We start from the raw sequence: 11,469 nt of genomic DNA, 5'->3' as shown, positions 1-11,469 counted from the left end.
GGTTTTTAAAGACAAAAAGAAAACAAACAAACAAAAACACTCAAGGTCAATAAACAAAAAGGTAGACAAACAAAATGGGGAGAGCCTTTCTCTCCTTACTGCTGCCAACTCACTTCCTGTTTGCTCTATAGCCCCCTCAGGGTGGTGTGGCCGTAAGCAATGACAGCTGTCAAGTGTTGGCTATTGAAACTAGGCGCAGCCCCAGGAGGCGAGCACAGATTAGCTGCCTGCAGCGCCAATGAGCTGGACAGCCGGAGCTGGGCAAGCTGTGAAGCACCAGATTCCATGTCACGGTACTGCGGTCTGGCTCCCAGGAGACAGCTCCTGCCAAGCTTGCATGTCAGGATGGCCGAGCGGTCTAAGGCGCTGCGTTCAGGTCGCAGTCTCCCCTGGAGGCGTGGGTTCGAATCCCACTTCTGACAAACCGAGCCTGCGGCAGTGCGCTCAGGCTGAATTCTTTAACTCTCTGCCCCCATGTCCGAATGATACAGTAACACTGACAAAGTGCCGCATCACGCGGGCTTTAATGCAAGTGCACTGAAAGGGGATCAAAAGAATTGTCCTGGGATGGTGTTGCTTTTTAAGGTTTGCAGGGCATTTTTTTCGTCAAATCCTCGTACAACGTCAAGTCATGACATTTGACAGATCCATGCCCTTGTATCGTGGATCATCCAGTGAGCAGAGAGCCAATTGAGAATGTGCGTAAAAGCAAATCTGAATGTTTCCGCCCAGTTGCTAACAGGAGACCCTCCGCTTGTAAAGCCATCGTGATAACCTTAGGAGCCTCCGGTTAGGGTGAGAGCACTGTCTTGTGGTGCCAGCGCAAAGAGACGGAAAGTCACTTTCCACAATGTTTTCATTCAATGTTCTAAGCTGGTGGAATCACCTTCCCATTCCCACTCGGATTACGGATACACCGGTGTCCATCAAACGACAGCTAACACCCATCTCTTCAGAGTACACCCGAAGCCCGGTGAATATCCCTCTCTCTAAAGAAAACGAAACTCCTACTCCAGCACTAAATTCTCTGAGCACAAACAAATTACTTGGAATAAATAGCCCTTTTTCGTATGCATTGCCTCGTCTTGTTGAATACCTCCACTATTGTATGTCGCTTTGGACAAAAGTGTCCGCTAATTGTATGCTTCCGCCCAGTTCTGAACAGGAGACCTTTAGCGTGTAATGCAAACATGATAAACATTACACTACAGAAACCAATAGGCCAGTGCTGCTTCAAGTATTTATAGTCTTTTTTTATAGAGCTGTCTTGTACGGTCTGCACCGTGAAGGGCCAGCAAACGCACTGGCCACCTGCTCATGCAAAACACAAAGCTAAAAGAAATCAGATTCTACGCAAGTTTGCGACACCGCGAGGGGCGGTAAACACTGAGCTGAATTCAAACTTCTAGCCTCACACCGCTCTGCAGAAAGAATGTTTTCAGTGAACGTCAGTACTCAACAGAAGCCTGATTTGACAATTGTCATAAAAGCCAGAGGTTGTTTCCGCCCAGTTTCGAACTGGGGACCTTTCGCGTGTGAGGCGAACGTGATAACCACTACACTACAGAAACCTTCAGGCAAATCGAGCTGATAACCCTTTTTGATTGGGTGCCTGTCGACGATCATTGCTGGTGCGGCAGTGGATGCTATTATTTTCTCGCCAAAAGAAGAGCACTGTTTCTGCTCGGTTTCGAACCGAGGACCTTTCGCGTGTTAGGCGAACGTGATGACAACTACACTACAGAAACCCCACAAGTGCTTTCACCAGCGAAGTTAGGCCTGCAAGGATAAAACAAGGCGTACGCGTTGGTCAATCGAGCGGACAAAGCCAACTCGGCGTGACAAGCTCCCTGCAGGTATTAGGGCCAATTTACAATCCGGGCCCGACACAGCTGTACAGGTCCTTGCGAAATGTCCCATATCGTCACATTTGAAGCACCTGAATTCTGGGCGTTCCTTCATCACATTTTCTGAGCTCATGCATAGTCGACAGGTTTTTACCTGATTGGTGTGCATGACTCTAAAGTGCTGTGGCGCTTCCGCAGTCTCGATTTTGGTACTGTATGGTAAGGAGACCATCTCTTCCGGAAATCTGTTTTTTACAAACCTTGTTCCATCTTCTATGTTTGTGCCAGTATACAATCTTCTTTTAATTTTAGATATGGGGAAAACTCCCCATCTCTCTAGCTTGCTTAAAATTTCTTCATTTGCTAGGTAAACTGGCAGATGCTTGAACGAAACAACATAGTCTTTGTTTTGTAACCTCCGTACTTCAGATTTCACTCCTTTAATTGTCAATCCATTGTCTATTAAAATTTCGGTGTCATCTTCAGTCTCCATTGTTACTTCATACTCCCTTTGTTTGTTTGGGTCTCACCGCCAGCATTCTTCCTTCTCCAATCAGCTCCGTGACTGCTTTGGTTATATCAAATCTTCTTGCATCTTTTACATTTTCTACTTCTACAGTTACTGTTGCTTCCTTTGTGCATACTCTTCTTTGTACCTCTTGCTTATCCTTACCTTTCTCACCTCTTCGTTGGCCGGGCTCTTCATTTTATTTATCTCTTTGTCTGTTGTCCAGCCCATTTTCTTTATCCTTTCTTGCAAGTCCCTCCATTTCCATGTCGTTGCCGGGGAATCTGTCCATGATTAAAAATAAAACACACTACATAACCACCCTTCAGTCAGCAAAATGCTGCTGTTAGGTGGTTTTTAAAGACAAAAAGAAAACAAACAAACAAAAACACTCAAGGTCAATAAACAAAAAGGTAGACAAACAAAATGGGGAGAGCCTTTCTCTCCTTACTGCTGCCAACTCACTTCCTGTTTGCTCTATAGCCCCCTCAGGGTGGTGTGGCCGTAAGCAATGACAGCGGTCAAGTGTTGGCTATTGAAACTAGGCGCAGCCCCAGGAGGCGAGCACAGATTAGCTGCCTGCAGCGCCAATGAGCTGGACAGCCGGAGCTGGGCAAGCTGTGAAGCACCAGATTCCATGTCACGGTACTGCGGTGTGGCTCCCAGGAGACAGCTCCTGCCAAGCTTGCATGTCAGGATGGCCGAGCGGTCTAAGGCGCTGCGTTCAGGTCGCAGTCTCCCCTGGAGGCGTGGGTTCGAATCCCACTTCTGACAAACCGAGTAACACTGACAAAGTGCCGCATCACGCGGGCTTTAATGCAAGTGCACTGAAAGGGGATCAAAAGAATTGTCCTGGGATGGTGTTGCTTTTTAAGGTTTGCAGGGCATTTTTTTCGTCAAATCCTCGTACAACGTCAAGTCATGACATTTGACAGATCCATGCCCTTGTATCGTGGATCATCCAGTGAGCAGAGAGCCAATTGAGAATGTGCGTAAAAGCAAATCTGAATGTTTCCGCCCAGTTGCTAACAGGAGACCCTCCGCTTGTAAAGCCATCGTGATAACCACAGGAGCCTCCGGTTAGGGTGAGAGCACTGTCTTGTGGTGCCAGCGCAGAGAGACGGAAAGTCACTTTCCACAATGTTTTCATTCAATGTTCTACGCTGGTGGAATCACCTTCCCATTCCCACTCGGATTACGGATACACCGGTGTCCTTCAAACGACAGCTAACACCCATCTCTTCAGAGTACACCCGAACCCCGGTGAATATCCCTCTCTCTAAAGAAAACGAAACTCCTACTCCAGCACTAAATTCTCTGAGCACAAACAAATTACTTGGAATAAATAGCCCTTTTTCGTATGCATTGCCTCGTCTTGTTGAATACCTCCACTATTGTATGTCGCTTTGGACAAAAGTGTCCACTAATTGTATGCTTCCGCCCAGTTTCGAACAGGAGACCTTTAGCGTGTAATGCAAACATGATAAACACTACACTACGGAAACCAATAGGCCAGTGCTGCTTCAAGTATTTATAGTCTTTTTTTATAGAGCTGTCTTGTACGGTCTGCACCGTGAAGGGCCAGCAAACGCACTGGCCACCTGCTCATGCACAACACAAAGCTAAAAGAAATCAGATTCTACGCAAGTTTGCGACACCGCGAGGGGCGGTAAACACTGAGCTGAATTCAAACTTCTAGCCTCACACCGCTCTGCAGAAAGAATGTTTTCAGTGAACGTCAGTACTCAACAGAAGCCTGATTTGACAATTGTCATAAAGGACAGAGGTTGTTTCCGCCCAGTTTCGAACTGGGGACCTTTCGCGTGTGAGGCGAACGTGATAACCACTACGCTACAGAAACCTTCAGGCAGATTGAGCTGATAACCCTTTTTGATTGGGTGCCTGTCGACGATCATTGCTGGTGCGGCAGTGGATGCTATTATTTTCTTGCCAAAAGAAGAGCACTGTTTCTGCTCGGTTTCGAACCGAGGACCTTTCGCGTGTTAGGCAAACGTGATGACCACTACACTACACAAACCCCACAAGTGCTTTCACCAGCAAAGTTAGGCCTGCAAGGATAAAACAAGGCGTACGCGTTGGTCAATCGAGCGGACAAAGCCAACTCGGCGTGACAAGCTCCCTGCAGGTATTAGGGCCAATTTACAATCCGGGCCCGACACAGCTGTACAGGTCCTTGCGAAATGTCCCCTTTCGTCACATTTGAAGCACCTGAATTCTGGGCGTTCCGTCATCACATTTTCTGAGCTCATGCATAGTCGACAGGTTTTTACCTGATTGGTGTGCATGACTCTAAAGTGCTGTGGCGCTTCCGCCGTCTCGATTTTGGTACTGTATGGTAAGGAGACCATCTCTTCCGGAAATCTGTTTTTTACAAACCTTGTTCCATCTTCTATGTTTGTGCCAGGATACAATCTTCTTTTAATTTTAGATATGGGGAAAACTCCCCATCTCTCTAGCTTGCTTAAAATTTCTTCATTTGCTAGGTAAACTGGCAGATGCTTGAACGAAACAACATAGTCTTTGTTTTGTAACCTCTGTACTTCAGATTTCACTCCTTTAATTGTCAATCCATTGTCTATTAAAATTTCGGTGTCATCTTCAGTCTCCATTGTTACTTCATACTCCCTTTGTTTGTTTGGGTCTCACCGCCAGCATTCTTCCTTCTCCAATCAGCTCCGTGACTGCTTTGGTTATATCAAATCTTGCATCTTTTACATTTTCTACTTCTACAGTTACTGTTGCTTCCTTTGTGCATACTCTTCTTTGTACCTCTTGCTTATCCTTACCTTTCTCACCTCTTCGTTGGCCGGGCTCTTCATTTTATTTATCTCTTTGTCTGTTGTCAAGTCCATTTTCTTTACCTCTCCGTCTATTATCCAGCCCATTTTCTTTATCCTTTCTTGCAAGTCCCTCCATTTCCATGTCATTGCCGGGGAATCTGTCCATGATTAAAAATAAAACACACTACATAACCACCCTTCAGTCAGCAAAATGCTGCTGTTAGGTGGTTTTTAAAGACAAAAAGAAAACAAACAAACAAAACACTCAAGGTCAATAAACAAAAAGGTAGACCAACAAAATGGGGAGAGCCTTTCTCTCCTTACTGCTGCCAACTCACTTCCTGTTTGCTCTATAGCCCCCTCATGGTGGTGTGGCCGTAAGCAATGACAGCTGTCAAGTGTTGGCTATTGAAACTAGGCGCAGCCCCAGGAGGCGAGCACAGATTAGCTCCCTGCAGCGCCAATGAGCTGGACAGCCGGAGCTGGGCAAGCTGTGAAGCACCAGATTCCATGTCACGGTACTGCGGTGTGGCTCCCAGGAGACAGCTCCTGCCAAGCTTGCATGTCAGGATGGCCGAGCGGTCTAAGGCGCTGCGTTCAGGTCGCAGTCTCCCCTGGAGGCGTGGGTTCGAATCCCACTTCTGACAAACCGAGCCTGCGGCAGTGCGCTCAGGCTGAATTCTTTAACTCTCTGCCCCGATGTCCGAATGATACAGTAACACTGACAAAGTGCCGCATCACGCGGGCTTTAATGCAAGTGCACTGAAAGGGGATCAAAAGAATTGTCCTGGGATGGTGTTGCTTTTTAAGGTTTGCAGGGCATTTTTTTCGTCAAATCCTCGTACAACGTCAAGTCATGACATTTGACAGATCCATGCCCTTGTATCGTGGATCATCCAGTGAGCAGAGAGCCAATTGAGAATGTGCGTAAAAGCAAATCTGAATGTTTCCGCCCAGTTGCTAACAGGAGACCCTCCGCTTGTAAAGCCATCGTGATAACCACAGGAGCCTCCGGTTAGGGTGAGAGCACTTTCTTGTGGTGCCAGCGCAGAGAGACGGAAAGTCACTTTCCACAATGTTTTCATTCAATGTTCTACGCTGGTGGAATCACCTTCCCATTTCCACTCGGATTACGGATACACCGGTGTCCTTCAAACGACAGCTAACACCCATCTCTTCAGAGTACACCCGAACCCCGGTGAATATCCCTCTCTCTAAAGAAAACGAAACTCCTACTCCAGCACTAAATTCTCTGAGCACAAACAAATTACTTGGAATAAATAGCCCTTTTTCGTATGCATTGCCTCGTCTTGTTGAATACCTCCACTATTGTATGTCGCTTTGGACAAAAGTGTCCGCTAATTGTATGCTTCCGCCCAGTTTCGAACAGGAGACCTTTAGCGTGTAATGCAAACATGATAAACACTACACTACGGAAACCAATAGGCCAGTGCTGCTTCAAGTATTTATAGTCTTTTTTTATAGAGCTGTCTTGTACGGTCTGCACCGTGAAGGGCCAGCAAACGCACTGGCCACCTGCTCATGCACAACACAAAGCTAAAAGAAATCAGATTCTACGCAAGTTTGCGACACCGCGAGGGGCGGTAAACACTGAGCTGAATTCAAACTTCTAGCCTCACACCGCTCTGCAGAAAAAATGTTTTCAGTGAACGTCAGTACTCAACAGAAGCCTGATTTGACAATTGTCATAAAAGCCAGAGGTTGTTTTCGCCCAGTTTCGAACTGGGGACCTTTCGCGTGTGAGGCGAACGTGATAACCACTACACTACGGAAACCTTCTGGCAGATCGAGCTGATAACCCTTTTTGATTGGGTGCCTGTCAACGATCATTCTGCTCGGTTTCTAACCGAGGACCTTTCGCATGTTAGGCGAACATGATGACCACTACACTACAGAAACCCCACAAGCGCTTTCACCAGCGAAGTTAGGCCTGCAAGGATAAAACAAGGCGTACGCGTTGGTCAATCGAGCGGACAAAGCCAACTCGGCGTGACAAGCTCCCTGCAGGTATTAGGGCCAATTTACAATCCGGGCCCGACACAGCTGTACAGGTCCTTGCAAAATGTCCCCTTTCGTCACATTTGAAGCACCTGAATTCTGGGCGTTCCTTCATCACATTTTCTGAGCTCATGCATAGTCGACAGGTTTTTACCTGATTGGTGTGCATGACTCTAAAGTGCTGTGGCGCTTCCGCCGTCTCGATTTTGGTACTGTATGGTAAGGAGACCATCTCTTCCGGAAATCTGTTTTTTACAAACCTTGTTCCATCTTCTATGTTTGTGCCAGGATACAATCTTCTTTTAATTTTAGATATGGGGAAAACTCCCCATCTCTCTAGCTTGCTTAAAATTTCTTCATTTGCTAGGTAAACAGGCAGATGCTTGAACGAAACAACATAGTCTCTGTTTTGTAACCTCCGTACTTCAGATTTCACTCCTTTAATTGTCAATCCATTGTCTATTAAAATTTCGGTGTCATCTTCAGTCTCCATTGTTACTTCATACTCCCTTTGTTTGTTTGGGTCTCACCGCCAGCATTCTTCCTTCTCCAATCAGCTCCGTGACTGCTTTGGTTATATCAAATCTTCTTGCATCTTTTACATTTTCTACTTCTACAGTTACTGTTGCTTCCTTTGTGCATACTCTTCTTTGTACCTCTTGCTTATCCTTACCTTTCTCACCTCTTCGTTGGCCGGGCTCTTCATTTTATTTATCTCTTTGTCTGTTGTCAAGTCCATTTTCTTTACCTCTCCGTCTATTATCCAGCCCATTTTCTTTATCCTTTCTTGCAAGTCCCTCCATCTCCATGTCGTTGCCGGGGAATCTGTCCATGATTAAAAATAAAACACACTACATAACCACCCTTCAGTCAGCAAAATGCTGCTGTTAGGTGGTTTTTAAAGACAAAAAGAAAACAAACAAACAAAAACACTCAAGGTCAATAAACAAAAAGGTAGACAAACAAAATGGGGAGAGCCTTTCTCTCCTTACTGCTGCCAACTCACTTCCTGTTTGCTCTATAGCCCCCTCAGGGTGGTGTGGCCGTAAGCAATGACAGCTGTCAAGTGTTGGCTATTGAAACTAGGCGCAGCCCCAGGAGGCGAGCACAGATTAGCTGCCTGCAGCGCCAATGAGCTGGACAGCCGGAGCTGGGCAAGCTGTGAAGCACCAGATTCCATGTCACGGTACTGCGGTGTGGCTCCCAGGAGACAGCTCCTGCCAAGCTTGCATGTCAGGATGGCCGAGCGGTCTAAGGCGCTGCGTTCAGGTCGCAGTCTCCCCTGGAGGCGTGGGTTCGAATTCCACTTCTGACAAACCGAGCCTGCGGCAGTGCGCTCAGGCTGAATTCTTTAACTCTCTGCCCCCATGTCCGAATGATACAGTAACACTGACAAAGTGCCGCATCACGCGGGCTTTAATGCAAGTGCACTGAAAGGGGATCAAAAGAATTGTCCTGGGATGGTGTTGCTTTTTAAGGTTTGCAGGGCATTTTTTTCGTCAAATCCTCGTACAACGTCAAGTCATGACATTTGACAGATCCATGCCCTTGTATCGTGGATCATCCAGTGAGCAGAGAGCCAATTGAGAATGTGCGTAAAAGCAAATCTGAATGTTTCCGCCCAGTTGCTAACAGGAGACCCTCCGCTTGTAAAGCCATCGTGATAACCTCAGGAGCCTCCGGTTAGGGTGAGAGCACTGTCTTGTGGTGCCAGCGCAAAGAGACGGAAAGTCACTTTCCACAATGTTTTCATTCAATGTTCTAAGCTGGTGGAATCACCTTCCCATTCCCACTCGGATTACGGATACACCGGTGTCCATCAAACGACAGCTAACACCCATCTCTTCAGAGTACACCCGAAGCCCGGTGAATATCCCTCTCTCTAAAGAAAACGAAACTCCTACTCCAGCACTAAATTCTCTGAGCACAAACAAATTACTTGGAATAAATAGCCCTTTTTCGTATGCATTGCCTCGTCTTGTTGAATACCTCCACTATTGTATGTCGCTTTGGACAAAAGTGTCCGCTAATTGTATGCTTCCGCCCAGTTTCGAACAGGAGACCTTTAGCGTGTAATGCAAACATGATAAACACTACACTACGGAAACCAATAGGCCAGTGCTGCTTCAAGTATTTATAGTCTTTTTTTATAGAGCTGTCTTGTACGGTCTGCACCGTGAAGGGCCAGCAAACGCACTGGCCACCTGCTCATGCACAACACAAAGCTAAAAGAAATCAGATTCTACGCAAGTTTGCGACACCGCGAGGGGCGGTAAACACTGAGCTGAATTCAAACTTCTAGCCTCACACCGCTCTGCAGAAAAAATGTTTTCAGTGAACGTCAGTACTCAACAGAAGCCTGATTTGACAATTGTCATAAAAGCCAGAGGTTGTTTCCGCCCAGTTTCGAACTGGGGACCTTTCGCGTGTGAGGCGAACGTGATAACCACTACACTACGGAAACCTTCAGGCAGATCGAGCTGATAACCCTTTTTGATTGGGTGCCTGTCAACGATCATTCTGCTCGGTTTCCAACCGAGGACCTTTCGCATGTTAGGCGAACCTGATGACCACTACACTACAGAAACCCCACAAGTGCTTTCACCAGCGAAGTTAGGCCTGCAAGGATAAAACAAGGCGTACGCGTTGGTCAATCGAGCGGACAAAGCCAACTCGGCGTGACAAGCTCCCTGCAGGTATTAGGGCCAATTTACAATCCGGGCCCGACACAGCTGTACAGGTCCTTGCGAAATGTCCCCTTTCGTCACATTTGAAGCACCTGAATTCTGGGCGTTCCTTCATCACATTTTCTGAGCTCATGCATAGTCGACAGGTTTTTACCTGATTGGTGTGCATGACTCTAAAGTGCTGTGGCGCTTCCGCAGTCTCGATTTTGGTACTGTATGGTAAGGAGACCATCTCTTCCGGAAATCTGTTTTTTACAAACCTTGTTCCATCTTCTATGTTTGTGCCAGGATACAATCTTCTTTTAATTTTAGATATGGGGAAAACTCCCCATCTCTCTAGCTTGCTTAAAATTTCTTCATTTGCTAGGTAAACAGGCAGATGCTTGAACGAAACAACATAGTCTCTGTTTTGTAACCTCCGAACTTCAGATTTCACTCCTTTAATTGTCAATCCATTGTCTATTAAAATTTCGGTGTCATCTTCAGTCTTCATTGTTACTTCATACTCCCTTTGTTTGTTTGGGTCTCACCACCAGCATTCTTCCTTCTCCAATCAGCTCCGTGACTGCTTTGGTTATATCAAATCTTCTTGCATCTTTTACATTTTCTACTTCTACAGTTACTGTTGCTTCCTTTGTGCATACTCTTCTTTGTACCTCTTGCTTATCCTTACCTTTCTCACCTCTTCGTTGGCCGGGCTCTTCATTTTATTTATCTCTTTGTCTGTTGTCAAGTCCATTTTCTTTACCTCTCCGTCTATTATCCAGCCCATTTTCTTTATCCTTTCTTGCAAGTCCCTCCATCTCCATGTCGTTGCCGGGGAATCTGTCCATGATTAAAAATAAAACACACTACATAACCACCCTTCAGTCAGCAAAATGCTGCTGTTAGGTGGTTTTTAAAGACAAAAAGAAAACAAACAAACAAAAACACTCAAGGTCAATAAACAAAAAGGTAGACAAACAAAATGGGGAGAGCCTTTCTCTCCTTACTGCTGCCAACTCACTTCCTGTTTGCTCTATAGCCCCCTCAGGGTGGTGTGGCCGTAAGCAATGACAGCTGTCAAGTGTTGGCTATTGAAACTAGGCGCAGCCCCAGGAGGCGAGCACAGATTAGCTGCCTGCAGCGCCAATGAGCTGGACAGCCGGAGCTGGGCAAGCTGTGAAGCACCAGATTCCATGTCACGGTACTGCGGTGTGGCTCCCAGGAGACAGCTCCTGCCAAGCTTGCATGTCAGGATGGCTGAGCGGTCTAAGGCGCTGCGTTCAGGTCGCAGTCTCCCCTGGAGGCGTGGGTTCGAATCCCACTTCTGACAAACCGATCCTGCGGCAGTGCGCTCAGGCTGAATTCTTTAACTCTCTGCCCCCATGTCCGAATGATACAGTAACACTGACAAAGTGCCGCATCACGCGGGCTTTAATGCAAGTGCACTGAAAGGGGATCAAAAGAATTGTCCTGGGATGGTGTTGCTTTTTAAGGTTTGCAGGGCATTTTTTTCGTCAAATCCTCGTACAACGTCAAGTCATGACATTTGACAGATCCATGCCCTTGTATCGTGGATCATCCAGTGAGCAGAGAGCCAATGGAGAATGTGCGTAAAAGCAAAT

General features: G+C 46.6%; 2 protein-coding genes and 6 non-coding genes across 8 annotated transcripts in view; 6 read left to right on the top strand and 2 right to left on the bottom strand.

Moving 5' to 3' along the window:
- Positions 1-11,469, top strand: part of LOC137491105 (uncharacterized) — a 698,540-nt gene that overhangs the window by 496,853 nt on the left and 190,218 nt on the right. The gene's annotated exons all lie outside the window — the stretch shown is intronic.
- LOC101883542 (uncharacterized) overlaps positions 1-11,469 on the top strand; it is a 152,168-nt gene that overhangs the window by 105,586 nt on the left and 35,113 nt on the right. The gene's annotated exons all lie outside the window — the stretch shown is intronic.
- trnal-cag (transfer RNA leucine (anticodon CAG)) lies at positions 340-422 on the top strand. The gene has a single exon. It is a non-coding gene; the product is annotated as a tRNA-Leu (tRNA).
- trnav-cac (transfer RNA valine (anticodon CAC)) lies at positions 1,499-1,571 on the bottom strand. The gene has a single exon. It is a non-coding gene; the product is annotated as a tRNA-Val (tRNA).
- trnal-cag (transfer RNA leucine (anticodon CAG)) lies at positions 3,047-3,129 on the top strand. The gene has a single exon. It is a non-coding gene; the product is annotated as a tRNA-Leu (tRNA).
- Positions 5,721-5,803, top strand: trnal-cag (transfer RNA leucine (anticodon CAG)). The gene has a single exon. It is a non-coding gene; the product is annotated as a tRNA-Leu (tRNA).
- trnav-cac (transfer RNA valine (anticodon CAC)) lies at positions 9,567-9,639 on the bottom strand. Its single transcript has one exon. It is a non-coding gene; the product is annotated as a tRNA-Val (tRNA).
- On the top strand, positions 11,095-11,177 carry trnal-cag (transfer RNA leucine (anticodon CAG)). The gene has a single exon. It is a non-coding gene; the product is annotated as a tRNA-Leu (tRNA).

Source organism: Danio rerio, chromosome 4 (assembly GCF_052040795.2).
Source record: "Danio rerio strain M-AB ecotype USA chromosome 4, GRCz13ab, whole genome shotgun sequence".
Taxonomy (NCBI): Eukaryota; Metazoa; Chordata; class Actinopteri; order Cypriniformes; family Danionidae; genus Danio; species Danio rerio.
The sequence above is the reverse complement of the archived record's forward strand: the minus strand, read 5'-3'. Positions and strand labels throughout refer to the sequence as shown.